The following is a 17,188-nucleotide window of genomic DNA, read 5'->3' as shown; positions in this document are numbered from 1 at the left end:
GTCTTTGTTTTAACTGCGCGGCGCCATCTTCTCGAAGAGGTCACTGGGAAAATGGTATCACTGAGGAGGATAAGGGACCTGCTTGCTGGCACAAGATAAGTACTGTATACTCTGGGTGCAGGGTGTGCAATGCAGGGTCTGGACACAAGGGCCAGTGTGCATCACACAACATGCACCCATTATAATTGCACATTTTGCGCTGCTCACATTCCAACATCAATAGTAGTCATTATTTTCATGTTTTCAGAATAAGATCTGCACTTGAAAATGATAATGACTTTTATTATTTAACTGTTTTGCCATCTTAAACTAAATTAAAATGTGTAGGAACATTATGGTAGTAAAACAAGGCATTCCATTTTAGATTTCTGGTGGTGATACGATTTTCTAGAGCTAGTTTTCCGTTGGATGGACAGCAATACCTGATACTTACTTACATTTTGTCAGCTGCCACCACCTGATCAGTTTTGACATTGTTGTAATATTATATAGTACTACAGGTTGAGTATCCCTTATCCAAAATGCTTGGGACCAGAGGTATTTTGGATATCGGATTTTTCCGTATTTTGGAATAATTACATACCATAATGTGATATCATGGTGATGAGGCCTAAATCTAAGCACAGAATGCATTTATGTTACATATACACCTTATACACACAGCCTGAAGGTCATTTTAGCCAATATATTTTGTAACTTTGTGCATTAAACAAAGTGTGTCTACATTCACACAATTCATTTATGTTTCATATACACCTTATACACACAGCCTGAAGGTCATTTAATACAATATCTTTAATAACTTTGTGTATCAAACAAAGTTTGTGTACATTGAGCCATCAAAAAACAAAGTTTTCACTATCTCACTCTCAGTCAAAAAAGTCCGTATTTCGGAATATTCTGTATTTCGGAATATTTGGATATGGGATACTCAACCTGTATTAGCCCCTTGGTACATAAAAACAACCAGCAGAAAACATCCCATTCAAAAAAGTTTATTTTAGATTTTAAATGGACAATTACTATAAGAATGGAATCGCAAACAACTGCTTAATAATACATTGCATATTATGCAGAGACGCATAGCTTTCACTCCACAATTTCTGGCCAGTCTCGGCAGCACGGATGGTGAAATAAAACTTTACGGCCTTACAGCACTGAGGTTGTGGGTTCAAGGCCCATTAAACCAGAGCATCAGAACAGGGGCTTCACCCCACCCCTCCTGGGATGCATTCACATTTTTGACCCCATGACCGTGCGTTCGCAATGCTGCGGATGATAATCGTCCACTCTACGTTTTCATAGCATTGTGATCAGTGCTGAATAAGGCCCATAGATTGGAAGCTCCACTGGGGCAGGGACTGATGTGAAGGGTCAGATGTTCTCTGTAAAGTGCACTGCAAAATGAATATGCTATATAAATAACTGATATAAATAACCGATAGATTTATTTTACCAACACAATTATAGTTTTCGCATTCAACTGACATATTTATCAAACATCACACCACTCCGATTGTCAGCGTGTTATCTGTGCTTGGAAAGGACTCCCTGTAGTTCCTAGGACTAGTACCTATGAATTTGTAACTGAGTATAGGCAGCTGGGGGCAGAAGGACCTCACACAGACAAGTTGGAGAGGTGAACTCAAGATCATGTTTGAATAATGATTAGATGGAGGAGATGCATGCATTCTCTTTAACTTGAATGCATATAGAGGATTTGGTGACCCCTAGTCAAATATTGACCAGTCCTCTGCGTCCGTCTCTTCACCTATATAATTTTGCCATTTCTGCTCACAAATAGATATAATTCAGTTGCTTTTGTGAGTACCAGATAATAAAGAGAACAAACAAAGCTGTTCAAAGAAGGTTGGAGACCACTGGTATCTAGTCATGACCACATTGCACAAAATCTATCCCAAGTACCTTTATTGGGAAACTATCAATTGTCAGGCAGCTTTCTGGTGGAACTGCCTGGTACTGCACAGATTCTGGCCTGATGTCAACACTCTTATCACAATGACCGCATCACCATCCCACTTCACTTCAAAGACCCCTTCTATACACTCCATAGACGTCTTAATACAGTATTACTGTATAGAAGGCAATGATAAAGATACACTGTATATCTACAGATAACATTATCAAGAGGGCGCTTAAGGTTAGGAAATTATGAATTTAATATATTAAAACATCAAACATATTATACACACGTTAATAAATAAAAATAAGACATTTACAACATAATACAATAAGATGCATAAAAAAGTGGGAAGAAATGGAATTGGGGATAAGAGTCCACGGACCCGTCACTAGATGAGTTGCTGTAATATTGATTTGTCCGGAGTAACAATGTTGCAAAGTTATTGATGTAGCAATTCAAGTGGGGAACAGGTGGATCTACGCTGTGCTGCTACCTCTTGTTAACTCATCACTACAGATGAGGAGTAGATGGATTTACCAGCCTGCAGTCTGTTTAGGGATGCGTTGTGGCAAGCAATCCCAGTTGGCAAATAGCGGTAGGAGAGGGAGGGCGAGACCCACCAGACGTCCTTACAATGCTCCAAGTAGGGAGTCTCTTTGATATGTGTCTCCAGTAGTTGCCGTGTGCCCGTGTACTGCTCCGTTGGCGTTTCCTCACGTGCGGCTGCTTCGTGAGAGAGCAGTTAGGCTGTAAATGAGTGGGGGGCAAAGAGTCCGTGGCAAAGGGTCCCCAGTGGGTGGCTTAACGCGTTTCTCCGCCATGAGGGGATGGCGGTTGCTTCAGAAATAATTTGGTGTAGGGAGAGTGGTTTTTAAACTTCAAATAACCAATCAGGTGTAGTGTGGTTAATTAAAGTAATCACTACACCTGTTGAATGCATCTGTGTATTCCAAAGGATAGTTCATTTAAAACAAGTAACAAGTTTATATAGAAATAGACAAATATATATATATTTATAAATACAAGGTGACAGCTATATATACATCAATTATGTTCAAAGCATATATGTATAATAATTAGTTAATTAAGGCAACGAGGAGGGACATCAAATGAGGATACAAATAATTATAAAAATAAACCGTTCAAAAGATATATTGAGACATGTTTCGCTTTCGTATGGCTTAGCTCTGTGGCTCAGCACACAGAGAGCACAGCACACAAGGAGCACATCACACAGCACACAGAGATCACATCACACAGCACACACAGAGCACATCACACAGCACACAGAGAGCACAGCACACAGATCACATCACACAGCACACAGAGAGCACAGCACACAGAGAACACAGCACACAGAGAGCACAGCACACAGAGATCACATCACACAGCACACAGAGAGCACAGCACACACAAAGCACAGCACACAGAGAGAGCACATCACACAGCACAAAGAGAGCACATCACACAGAGAGCACATCTCACAGCACACAGAGAGCACATCCCACAGCACACAGAGAGCACATCACAGAGCACATCATACAGCACACAGAGAGCACAGCACACAGAGATCACATCACACAGCACACAGAGAGCACATCACACAGCACACAGAGATCACATCACACAGCACACAGAGAGCACATCACACAGCACACAGAGAGCACATCACACAGCACACAGAGAGCACATCATACAGCACACAGAGAGCACAGCACACAGCACACAGAGAGCACATCATACAGCACACAGCACACAGAGAGCACAGCACACAGCACACAGAGAGCACATCACACAGCACACAGAGAGCACATCACACAGCACACAGAGAGCACATCACACAGCACACAGAGAGCACAGCACACAGAGAGCACATCATACAGCACACAGAGATTACATCACACAGCACACAGAGATCACATCACACAGCACACAGAGAGCACATCACACAGCACACAGAGAGCACATCACACAGCACACAGAGAGCACATCATACAGCACACAGAGAGCACATCATACAGCACACAGAGATCACATCACACAGCACACAGAGAACACAGCACACAGAGAGCACATCACACAGCACACAAAGAGCGCATCACAGTAGAGCTAGAGACCCGGGTTCGAATACCCATGTGTCCAAGGGACACGTTTTTATTTAAACATATATCACGATAATATTCTCTAGTGGCAATATTAGATGATCTGCTTACTTATTTTACATTAGATTACAAATTATACTCTAGATATCATCATATAGAATATTCGAACCCAGGTTCATAATTTCTTAACCTTAAGCGCCCTCTATCTGTAGATATGCAGTGTATCTTTATCATTGCCTTCTATTTAGGATAACACATACCAGAGTGGCATTTATGGGGGCTGCATTGTTTAATTAGTGCTACTACAAGGTGACAGTAGACCTACTTTTAATTTCTTAATATATTGATTGGATATTGCCCATTGCGTCTGGTTTCATCACAAACAGTTTTACTGTATGCCATATTGAGTGCTGCTACCTGTCTCCTTGCCGGAGCCTGGAGTTCCCAAATCCCCTCACTGTGGATGCTCCCCTGAATAAGATCTGGATTATTTATGGAACGGATGACAGCGCATTCTCAGGGATTCCTCAGTCTCATTTCATAAAGCTTTGGGATCCTTGGGCACAAAACTATAGTATGTCTTTTCCAATACACTAAGTACATTCTCCTCTTATGTCATCATCCATTGATCTCCTGATCTGTAAGGTCATTGCCTGTAAGGTTGCCTGTACCCACACTGCCCCCCATGCACTTTCTTCCCTAATTTGTTCCTGATTTCTTTCCCTCACTCAGTATCCAAGTTGGACACCTGATCTTCACTATCCTTATGTGTTGTATAGGAAAGACTGTACCAACTGTGTCACCCTGATTCACACACTCTTATTCTGCTTTCAATGTACATTTGTCTTATGCTCCCTCTGAGCTGCATGTTGTATATACATTGCTTTCGTTACCATTTGATGTGGTTTAATAAAACATTTTTGGGAAAAAAACACCCATAATTTTTAAAGGGTTTAAACCACAGCTAAATGTAGCTGACAGTCCTACAAAGGATGAGACACAAAGTCTATCTGAGGCAGGTTAAGGACATGTCCAGCAACAAAAGAAGCAGAGACTGTGAAATGAAGTGGCGAGTGGAATTGGCAGATGAGACTCTGAGAATGGCTATTTCTGTTATGCAGCTGGGCTCCAAGCCAGTCTCAAACCGGTCAAGAATTGTATCACAGCACTTAGCAGACAGAATGCGGAATTCAGCTCCTTCCTTCCAGCAAAGTATAATCTACCGTGTGACTAGGGTTTAAGAAAGAAACAAATTAATAGTTATTTAAAATGTGTATTAGTAATATAACAACAGAGTGATTCAAGTTCTATGAAATATTCCATGTTAAGTGAAGAATGTGGAACATTCCTGCCTGTACACAGATTTTTGACCATTATTTGCTGGCACATGAATTATGCCTATGAATCATCTTCAAAGAACTGCAGTCATACTAAATATTTTACAATAAGCCCCCTTCCCCCAACCTGGATCCCAGATGTCTCTGCAATTATACATTCTACTACCGGGACTGGCTATTGTGTTGGTAATGTAGTCAAAGCAAAAGGTAATATGGCTGCAAGCAAGTAAAATCCAATAAAGAGACATACTGATTTTAATAGCATCAATTCTTCTAGGTACACTTGCACACAGTTTTTGAAGGAACTCGGCAGGGAGGTTTTTCCAAACATCTTGGAGAACTAATCACAGATCTGCTGTAGCTGTAGGCTTGCTCAAATCCTTCTGTCTCTTCATGTAATCCTAGACAGACTTGAGGTTGAGATCAGTGCTCTATGGGGGGCCATATAGTCACTTCCTAACTTCTTGTTCTTCTTTATGCTGAAGGTAGTTCTTAATGACTTTGGCTGCTTGTTTGGGGTCATTGTCCTGCTGTAGAATAAATTTGTAGAGAATCAGACGCCTCCCTGATGGTATTGCATAATAGATAAGTACCTGCCTGTATTTCTTAGCATTGAGGTCACCATTAATCCTGACCAAATCCCCAACTCCATTTGCTGAAATGCAACCCCAAGGAACCACCACCATGCTTCACTGTTGTCTCCAGACACTCATTTTTGTACCTCTCCAGCCCTTCATCAAACAAACTGCGTCCTGTTACAGCCAAATATTTCACATTTTGACTGATCAGTCGAGATCACCTGCTGCCATTTTTCTTCACCCCAGTTTCTGTGTTTTCTTACGTAGTTGAGTCCCCCAGGGAGGTGTCTGATAGCCTCCAAATTTATTCTGCAGCAGGACGACAACAACCCCAAACATGCAACTGGTGTCATTAAGAACCAATGCTTAAAGTGGTCCAGGAGAGGTGGTGGAACTCACCCCCACCCAATCATTACACCACATAGTAATGTCCCTTATTCATGTTATGGGACACTTATGGCCCCAGGAGTGATACCGCTTATTAAGTGCCCCTATGCAATGCCCTCATTAGTAGTGCCCCCAGTAGTTATGCCCCCTGTAGATATGTTCCCTTTAGTTATGCCCCCTGTAGATATGCCCCCAGTTGATATGCCCCCTTTAGTTATGCCCCTTGTAGAAATGCCCCCAGTTGATAAGACCCCTTTAGTTATGCCCCATGTAGAAATGCCCCCAGTTGATAAGACCCCTTTAGTTATGCCCCATGTAGAAATGCCCACAGTTGATATGACCCCTTTCGTTATGCCCCTTGTAGAAATGCCCCCAGTTGATATGACCCCTTTAGTTATGCCCCTTGTAGAAATGCCCCCAGTTGATATGACCCCTTTAGTTATGCCCCTTGTAGAAATGCCCCCTTTAGTTATGCCCCTTTTCAAAATGCCCCCAGTTGATATACCCCTTTAGTTATTCCCTGTGCAGAAATGCCCCCAGTTGATATGCCCCTTGCAGAAATGCCCCCCTTTAGTTATTCCCCCTTTAGTTATGCCCCTTGTAGATATGCCCATTTTAGTTATGCCCCTTGCAGAAATGCCCCCTTTAGTTATGCCCCTTGCAGAAATGCCCCCTTTAGTTATGCCCCTTGCAGAAATGCTCCCAGTTGATATACCGCCCTTTAGTTATGCCCCTTGTAGAAAGGCCCCCAGTTGATATGCCCCCCTTTAGTTTTGCCCCCTCTAATAGTGCCGCTTACACACAAAAAACAAACACAATATACTCACCTTAAGCTGCCGTCCACTCCTTCCTGGCCTTCCGCTCTTCGGAACTATGGGAGAGACGTCATGATGTCTCTCCCATAGCGCGCCGCACACTGCAAAAGCCGGAAGCTGGAGCTCAGTAGTGAGCTCCTGCCTCCGGCTTGTGATGTGGAGAGGGAGCCGGGCGCCCGCTGGTAACACAATCTCAGCAGGCGCCCGGCATTTCCCTGCGGCGCCGGGCACACATTGGGTTAGGTGTGCCGGAGGAGGCGGAACTGTGTTCCATCTCCAAATGGAACTGACGGAACGCAGTTCCGCCCCGCTCCGGCTCACTTTAACACCTGTTAAGAACTACAGTATCTTCAGCATAAAGAAGAATGTGTCCCACGCAAACCTGATCTCAACATTATCGAGGCCTCAGGCACCTGAAGCATAATCCGCGACAAGCGGGCTGCTGGAGACGCGAAAACACATGGGATCGGAGACTTTTGGCCAATACCGCGATAATGACCATCGGTCATTAATTGCAATATCTTGCTTTTTTCATCAACCGAAAATGGATCGGATCTAATTGGATACCCCCAAAAGGTGGTCACACCAGATATTGATTTTGATTTCGATATCTCTTCTGTTCATTCACTTCGCATTTGATAACTGACGAAAATAAACTATTAACACTTCTAATTTTAAAAGCATACTTACTTTGCAGAATTTTTTCCACACCTGCCCAAAACTTTTGCACAGTACTATTTATCTATATATGTGTGTATATATATCAGTATCTTACATTTTGCAGTAGGGGCTATTTTAGGCTATGCCAAAGTGTATTCATTATTATTTATTTGTTACCAGTTACTTGTATAGCGCACACATATTCCGCAGCGCTTTGCCCATTCACATTAGTCCCTGCCCCAGTGGAGCTTACAATCTATATTCCCTATTACATGTACACACAGACACGTTCACACTAAGGTCAATTTTTTTGTTGGAAGCCAATTAACCTACAAGTATATTTTTGGATTGTGGGAGGAAACCAGAGTACCCGGAGGAAACCCACGCAAGCACAGGGAGAATATACAAACTCCACACAGTTAGGCCATGGTGGGAATCGAACCCATGACCTTAGTGCTGTGAGGCAGTAATGCTAACCATTACACCATCTGTACTGCCCATTAATTCATGTGTGATTAATAATTAGATTGTAATAGAAATGAGCTAAATTGTAGCAAGATTTATCTTCGTCATTTCACACAGCTTTTGTTAATTAATCTGAATAAAGCTGGGATAACGAGAACAAATCCATTCTGCTGGGTTGGGTTGGATCAGAACTGGGAACACTTGTTGCCATGTAGTGCGGACCAAAATTCATAGCCAAATGCAGAGTGAGTATTGAAAATTTAGCACAGAAAGATGGTTTTGTAAAAAAAATAAGCCGAGGTGACCCAACTTGAATGTCATGGTTGTTCTGCTTTTGGTTTTTCATAGTTTAAGAACACCTGTTTTAGAACTTAGGTGATGTTGTGTGAAAAGTTGTAGAGTACCCTAACCCTCCCTCTGGTCTGTATCTATCACCAGTTCACCACTGCTTTGTCTAGAAATAATGAACTCTCTGGCTAATCAGAACAGGATGTTGTTATGTGACCGGCGGTCTCACAATACCGACACCCAAACCCTCACTATCCTGACGATCGGCATGCTGACCAACAGGGACTATTCCCACTCGTAGGTGTCCACGACACCCATAGAGTGGAAACAGAACCTGTGGCGAGTGCAGCTCGCCACCGTTCCTGCAGCGTGCTGAGCGTAGCAAGCCCGCAAGGGGCTTCGTTGCGCTCGAACCTTCCCCCGCCGGCATTCTGCTGCTTTGATCCCGACTTCGGTATTGTGACCAGTGGTCTCCTGACCTGGCGGTCACACATATCCAACCCATCAGAACAATGCAGTCACAACATCACTGATCCCTACCCAATCAGTGTTTGTTGGTCTTTGGTACCCCTTTCAGACATCTGACCCAGGAAATTGCTCTGTCTAGCATGCAGGCAATTTCCCGGGTCTCGGCTCCATGACCCAGGTTGGGAGCAGGGTCATGAACCCAGAACTTAGCTACCTAAATCCCGGGTTGATGTACGTTCACGCGTAGAAACACGGGTTATTGAAAGTAGTGTGAAAGGGGTATAACAGAGTGTATCTAACAACAAGTCCTGCTACATCATAGTCCCATTGTCAGCAGGTCTGAATTCGCTAGTGCGCAAAAAGAGTTATTGCTTTATAGGGGCAACAAAAAATACACAGTATATATTCACACGGAGGGGTACATTTACTATGATGCGAGTTCTATTTAAGATGGGATGTTGCCCATACCAACCAATCAGATTCTTCTTCTCATTTATCTAGCACCTTCTAGAAGATAATACCTGGAAACTGATTGGTTGCTATGGGCAACATCCCATCCTAAATAGAACTCCCATCTTAGTAAATTTACCCGGTAGAGTGCTCCTGCTTACTTGTAATCTGGTAGGAGCTATTCTGGATTCAGCAGAATCTCTTATAATAGTATTCAATAGAATTAAAAAATATGGCTTCAGTGCATTCCTGCTTGACCACTATACAAAGGAAACCTTTCAATAATGGATTCCGTTTAAATGCAGACTCTCTTTTCAGTGTTTGGAAGAAAATCCTACTTTGGTAAAGAGAGATGAGTTAGAAATGCCTCTAGCATTGACGGAGTTACCTGCACACTTGTTTTATTAAACCTCAGAAGAATGTGTCTGTGGATCAGGTGCTTTAATTCCTGTGAGATGTGAGATTGTCTGGATTTGTATTGTCTGCTTGTAAGAGATCAAACAGTTTTCAGCTCATACAAGAAGATAGGATTTTATTTTTGGCAGCCTGGTAATGTGTAGGAGCATCCAATGTCTAAATAATTATTCTTGTCAAGATATCAAAGTTGGAATTTTTTTTTTCCCAAAGGAAGCTATTGTCTTGTATACAGCATCATCGCATAAAAAGTCAAATCAAGGTCATTATATTTGCCAGCTGAAAATGTATTATATTATAAGCATTGAAACTATTGAGTGTATTATATAAAGTATAAGCAATGGGAATGTTTATCTGATGTCTTTAAAATTGTCCTACTTTGTATTTCGTAGGTTTGTACAGGTGATAGCCCAGTACAATTCAGTGGGTGCATGGCATGGCCCCCTAATATTTGAAAGGACTACAGCTTATTACTACTCTCAGTATTAAGTTAATATAATACATTTAATCAATAAAAAAAAGCTATCTGTAATATAAAAGTAGGCATAATATAAACAAACATAGCAAAGAAAAGAGCTTAGGGCTACAAGTAAAGGATTGGATGGCCGATTAATACCATTTTCTATCTCACTATCGGTGTTGGAGCAGGCCTCTATACCGCTCTCTGCTGGCTCAGCCCCCGAACATGTGACTGCATGACATCACAACATGGGGGCGGGCCACCAGCACCAATAAGTAAAGCACTGCTCAGAGCATTCTTAGCTCTGCTGTGATTTAAAAGGTCGACATGGGTTTTTTAACTGTTTTTGGTGTAATTTTTTCCGTGACATGACCAAGAACCCCAATTAGTGCATCGTATCCCCTCGCAAGGTGCCTCGCTCCGCTACCGCTGCGTCTGGCACAGGTTACCGTTCCTAATCGTAGTCCACGTGGATGGTAAAGTATGAAAAAGTTAAAAATCTATTTAAAAAAAAAAAAAAAAAGCCTTGTCGACCTGTCATGCAGAGGCGTAACTACGGTTTTTGGAGCCCAGGGCAAGATCAATAATGCTCCCCCCCCCAAAAAAAAAAAATAATAATAATTTTTTCTTAATAAAAATAATAAATTAATAAAATGATAATAAAAAAAAAAATACAAAAGGAAAGTATGTGCAGACGCCACCGGTGTCACTGCATATAAAGATGTCAGCGTGTGTATGTAGGTGCAGTGGTCGAAGTTGAATTTTTGAAGGTGGAATGAAAGAGTGCAGAAAGCAATTATGCGCGCGCGCTCCGGAAAAGGGGCGCGGTCACTCAAAAGGGGCGTGTCCTTCAGTGTAGTAGGACCCCTTATACTATCTAGTACTGGTGCCCCTTTCACATTATAGCACACGGTATGAGCCGAAATTCACATTATAGCACACAGTATGAGCCGAAATTCACATTGCCCCACACGGCATGAGCCGAAATTCACATTATAGCACACAGTATGAGCCGAAATTCACATTACCCCACATGGTATGAGCCAAAATTCACATTATAGCACACGGTATGAGCCGAAATTCACATTATAGCACACGGTATGAGCCAAAATTCACATTACTCCACATGGTATGAGCCAAAATTCACATTTCCCCACATGGTATGAGCCGAAATTCACATTACAGCACACGGTATGAGCCGAAATTCACATTACCCCACATAGTATGAGCCGAAATTCACATTATAGCACACGGTATTAGCCAAAATTCACATTACAGCACATGATATGAGCCAAAATTCCCATTATAGAGTTAGGGGATCCTACACCCAGAATTAACATGGCCTGTGGGGCACTATGATGAGGGGAGCCCACCCCCTTAATAGACTAATTGCAGAGTTTAGCAGCGGAAGGGCTGCAGCGGTTTCTCACCCCAAGCTGCGGCGCTTCTGCCACCTCCGACACTCCACATCTTCGGCACCACCCGGGATGCAGAGCACCGCACCGGGTATGCACCCTTTTCAGTGTGGTCTGCTGCGCTCCGAAGGGGTTCTTGTTTCATGCTGCAGGATCCCGATGTGCGCCTTCCTCCCCGCTGTTACTGTCACGGTAAGCATTAGTATCGTTTACCGCAGAGGCCATTTTCTGAGGCATATGTGTTAAACCTCAGGAACTGAGATGCCCTTCTCACCATACAGCTGTGTGGCCGAGCCGGGCGGGGGGACAGCCAGCAGCAGCATGCCGGATATCAGCAGCAGAGGGTGCGGGCTGTACATACTTGAGGCAGCTGGATATTCAACAGTGCTGAAAGCCTCCGGAGCCCGCACCCCCGGAGCTGCAGTACACCGGCAGAGGACACCCATCCCCCGAACCCTGCGTAGCCCAAAGCCGGAGATCAGCAGCATGTTGAACGCGGAAGCAGAAGCTGCTTATTGCCGGTCAGCATGCTGCTGATCTCCGGCTTTGGGCTCCGCATGTGCATTACAGCCCCCACCCTCGGCTGCTGATATCCGGCATGCTGCCCCTGCTGCTGGCTTTCCACCCGCCCGGCTCGCCCACCCAGCTGGATGGTGAGTGAGAAGGGCATCTCAGTGCCCGTGGTTTAATACATATCTCTCTTCGGTAAATGGCCATTAGTACATCCCACACACACTGATTACACACACACAGACTGGCCACCCCCAAATCCTACACACACCCACTCAGACTACACACACACATTCTCATACTTTCCTCTCCCCCACACACACACTGGACTGCAAAAATTTACACACACTGACACTGTTCCACACACACACAATTAACACACACTCACACTGTCCCACACACACAATTAACACACACGCACACTGTCCCACACACCAGTGGCGTGCGGTGAGGTCAGTGGCGTGCGGTGAGGCACTACAGCCATAATGTCCGCCGAATCCTGCCGATGACCCCTACCGCCACCGAGCCAATGCCCGCCACTGCCTCTGAGCCGATGCCCACTGCCACCACCAATGGCTTACAAACTCGCCCAACCATCAACTGACCCAGCCCTCCGCCACTAATTTGCAACTCAGTCCAAAGTCGCCAATGCCCGCTGCATGCCTGCTCATCATACTTGTGATATATTGTACATTTTTATAGAAAAAAATAATAATCAGTGTTTGGGACTGGGAAGGGAGTGGGAGGAGGACATGAATGCAATTTTGTTGTCCAGGGTTTCCATTAACTTAATGGAGAAGGGTCTGAATGGGTTAAAAATGTAAAAAAAAACTGCGTGAGGTCCCCCTCCTAAGTATAACCAGCCTCGGGCTCTTTGAGCCGGTCCTGGTTGTTTAAATACTGGGAAAAAATTGGACAGGGGTTCCCCGTATTTAGACAACCAGCATCGGCTCTTAGTCCGGTCCTGGTTCCAAAAATACGGGGGACAAAAGATGTAGGGGTCTCCCCGTATTTTTAAAACCAGCACCGGGCTCCACTAGCCAGGGACATAATGCCACAGCCGGGGGACACATTTATGTAGGTCCCTGCGGCCGTGGCATTACCCCCCCAACTAGTCACCACTGGCCGGGGTTCCCTGGGGGAGTGGGGACCCCTTAAATCAAGGGGTCACCCCCCCTCCAGGCACCCAAGGGCCAGGGGTGAAGCCCGAGGCTGTCCCCCCCATCCGTGGGCTGTGGATGGGAGGCTGATAGCCATGTAAGTAAAAAAAGAATATTGTTTTTTGTTGTGGAACTACAAGGCCCAGAAAGCCTCCCCCGCTTGCTGGTACTTGGAGAACCTCAAGTACCAACATGCAGGGAAATAACAAGCCCGCCGGTACCTGTCGTTCTACAACAGAAAAAATACCCAAATAAAAACACAACTCACACACCGTGACAGTAAAAATTTATTAAAGCACACTGACACACTCACACATACTTACCTATATCCCACGCCGGTCACGTCCACTTGTCCAGTAGAATCCAATAGGGGTAGCTGTAAAAATGAGAGACACATTACTTACCTACATCCCACGCCGGTCACGTCCACTTGTCCAGTAGAATCCAGTAGGGGAATCTGTAAAAATGAGAGACAGATTACTTACCTACATCCCACGCCGATCACGTCCACTTGTCCAGTAGAATCCAATAGGGGTACCTGTAAAAATGAGAGACAGATTACTTACCTACATCCCACGCTGGTCACGTCCACTTGTCCAGTAGAATCCAGTAGGGGAATCTGTAAAAATGAGAGACAGATTACTTACCTACATCCCACGCCGGTCACGTCCACTTGTCCAGTAGAATCCAATAGGGGTACCTGTGAAAATGAGAGAGAGATTACTTACCTACATCCCACGCCGATCACGTCCACTTGTCCAGTAGAATCCAAAAGGGGTACCTGTAAAAATGAGAGACAGATTACTTACCTACATCTCACGCTGGTCACGTCCACTTGTCCAGTAAAATCCAGTAGGGGAATCTGTAAAAATGAGAGACAGATTACTTACCTACATCCCACGCCGGTCACGTCCACTTGTCCAGTAGAATCCAATAGGGGTACCTGTGAAAATGAGAGAGAGATTACTTACCTACATCCCACGCCGATCACGTCCACTTGTCCAGTAGAATCCAATAGGGGTACCTGTAAAAATAAGAGACAGATTACTTACCTACATCCCACGCTGGTCACGTCCACTTGTCCAGTAGAATTCAATAGGGGTACCTGTAAAAATGAGAGACAGATTACTTACCTACATCCCACGCTGGTCACGTCCACTTGTCCAGTAGAATCCAGTAGGGGAATCTGTAAAAATGAGAGACAGATTACTTACCTACATCCCACGCCGGTCACGTCCACTTGTCCAGTAGAATTCAATAGGGGTACCTGTAAAAATTAAAATGATACTTACAAACTGCAATCCACAGGAGGGGAGAGAGAGAGAGAGAGAGAGGGGGGGGGGGGGGGGGAGAGACTAACCTGCTGCTGCTGCTGGGGAGACCGGCACACACTGCAGGGCCACGACGGGAGGACGGAGGAGGGGGAGAGCCGCACACCGCCGCTCCTGTCAGCGGCAGCGGAGGAGGACGGGGCGCACACTACAGACGCCAATAACCGCCGGGACAATTAACACACACACACACAATTAACACACGCACACTGTCCCACACACAATTAACACACACGCACGCACACTGTCCCACACACACAAATAACACACACGCACACTGTCCCACACACACAAATAACACACACGCACACTGTCCCACACACACAATTAACAAACACGCACTGTCCCACACACACACAATTAACACACTCACACTGTCCCACACACACACTTAACACACGCACACTGTCCCACACACACACAATTAACACACACGTACACTGTCCCACACACACACAATTAATACACACGCACACTGTCCCACACACACACAATTAACACACACGCACACTGTCCCACACACACACACTTAACACACACTCAAACTGTCCCACACACACACACAATTAACACACTCACACTGTCCCACACACACACACACACACAATTAACACACTCACACTGTCCCACACATACACAATTAACACACACGCACACTGTCCCACACACACACAATTAACACGTACTCAAAACTGTCCCACACACACAATTAAACACACTCACACTGTCACACACACACACACAATTAACAAATACGCACTGTCCCACACACACAATTAACACACTCACACTGTCACACACACACACAATTAACACACACACACTGTCCCACACACACACAATTAACACATGCACACTGTCACACACACACACACACACACACACAATTTACACACACTCAAACTGTCCCACACACACAATTAACACACTCACACTGTCCCACACACACACAATTAACACACACGCACTGTCACACGCACACTGTCCGACACACACACAATTAACACACACACACTTAACACACACACACACACACACACACAAAATGTCCCGCACCCCCTTCCCGCTCACCTGCACTCACTGCTGTTCAGGGGCCGCACGCCCCCCCGAGGTCGCGCACGCGCATGCGCGCACCTCCGCGGTCGCGATCGCGCACACAGTCACTTTGCAGGGGGGAGTAGGGGGAGGCTCCTGGCTGCCGCTGCCTGTCTATTGTGACAGGCACAGCAGCCGGGGAGACAGGGAAAGCGCCGCGGGTAGCGCCGGCGGAATCCCTGAAGCATGGGGCGAGTGGGCCGTGCAGGTGCCGGTGGCGCCCCCCTCTGTTGGGGCTGCCATGGCGCCCAGGGCACGTGCCCTGCTCGCCCCGTGCTAGATACGCCTCTGCTGTCATGTATAGACCATTTTCATGTGTCAACTATATGTCCATGTCGACCATGTCAATGTCGACCAATAGTGGTCAACCTAATGACCGTCGACCTTAACATTGTCAACCATCCAAACAGATACCCTTTTATATAGCGTCATCATATTCTGTTACGCTTTGCAATTGAAAACAAAACAGTACAAGTAATCAATTATTTATCTTCAAAAACCTGCTTCAATGTAATAAAAAAAGGGTCTGTAAAAGGGAACAGGTATAAAAATGTAATTGAGGATTCTACTCCATAGCGTTTGAGGGTTTTTTAAAGTTTTTTTTTCTGTCAGCTCAGACTAAATGCAATTCGCTATCATTATATGATAATTTTTGTGAACAAAAAAAAAAATCTCCAGAAATCTGTCGTTACTGTTATAATTGTTCCCCATTACCTTTGATGTTCTGTGAGGTGGAGCAGATCCAAACAGTTCATTAATTTGCGACTCTCTCACTTGACTGGCAGGAAAGCTGTGATGTTGCTATTTTAAGATCAGGGATTGATCAGGGGCATTGCTGTATTTTGGTGGTGATGACACATAACAGATGTTGCTATTTGGGTGACACATTTCTCAGCAATGCTTTGGGCATCTTAAGTATTCCAACTCCGCTCAGCTGAATTAGTAATTTTAGGATTCCTCACTAATCTTGGCCCATGTTACTGGCTTCAGTCCCTAGCCAGAAGACTAGGAGTAATCAACGCCATCTGCATATGCCGTGTGACTTTGCCAATTTGCATATATGTGTGTGTATATGTATGTATATATATATATATATACACACACACACAGGTGGAGCCACACTGATCGTGGCTCCATCAGTGCCTAGTCTCGCTGTGCGAAGCGCGACTTCTGGCAACGGATGTGGTCGTGGACGCACACAAACCCATTCAAAATGAATGGGAACATTTTTTTACGCTGGCCGGCGCGGCCAGGTGCACTCGAGCGCCCCCGTCTGCAGTGCAGCAGCATGGCTCCGTCTGTAGTATATTAATTTCCATTATGTGTTTC

At 44.8% G+C, this 17,188-nt stretch overlaps 1 protein-coding gene and 1 long non-coding RNA gene across 2 annotated transcripts in view; one reads left to right on the top strand and one right to left on the bottom strand.

Moving 5' to 3' along the window:
- Nucleotides 1-17,188, top strand: part of LHFPL6 (LHFPL tetraspan subfamily member 6) — a 239,196-nt gene that overhangs the window by 204,108 nt on the left and 17,900 nt on the right. The gene's annotated exons all lie outside the window — the stretch shown is intronic.
- LOC135005093 (uncharacterized) lies at nt 1,041-15,911 on the bottom strand. Its single transcript, XR_010205768.1, has 3 exons — nt 15,836-15,911; nt 11,779-11,947; nt 1,041-5,256 (listed from the first exon to the last, which is right to left on the bottom strand). It is a non-coding gene; the product is annotated as an uncharacterized LOC135005093 (long non-coding RNA).

Source organism: Pseudophryne corroboree, chromosome 2, assembly GCF_028390025.1.
Source record: "Pseudophryne corroboree isolate aPseCor3 chromosome 2, aPseCor3.hap2, whole genome shotgun sequence".
Classification (NCBI taxonomy): domain Eukaryota; kingdom Metazoa; phylum Chordata; class Amphibia; order Anura; family Myobatrachidae; genus Pseudophryne; species Pseudophryne corroboree.
The sequence above is the reverse complement of the archived record's forward strand: the minus strand, read 5'-3'. Positions and strand labels throughout refer to the sequence as shown.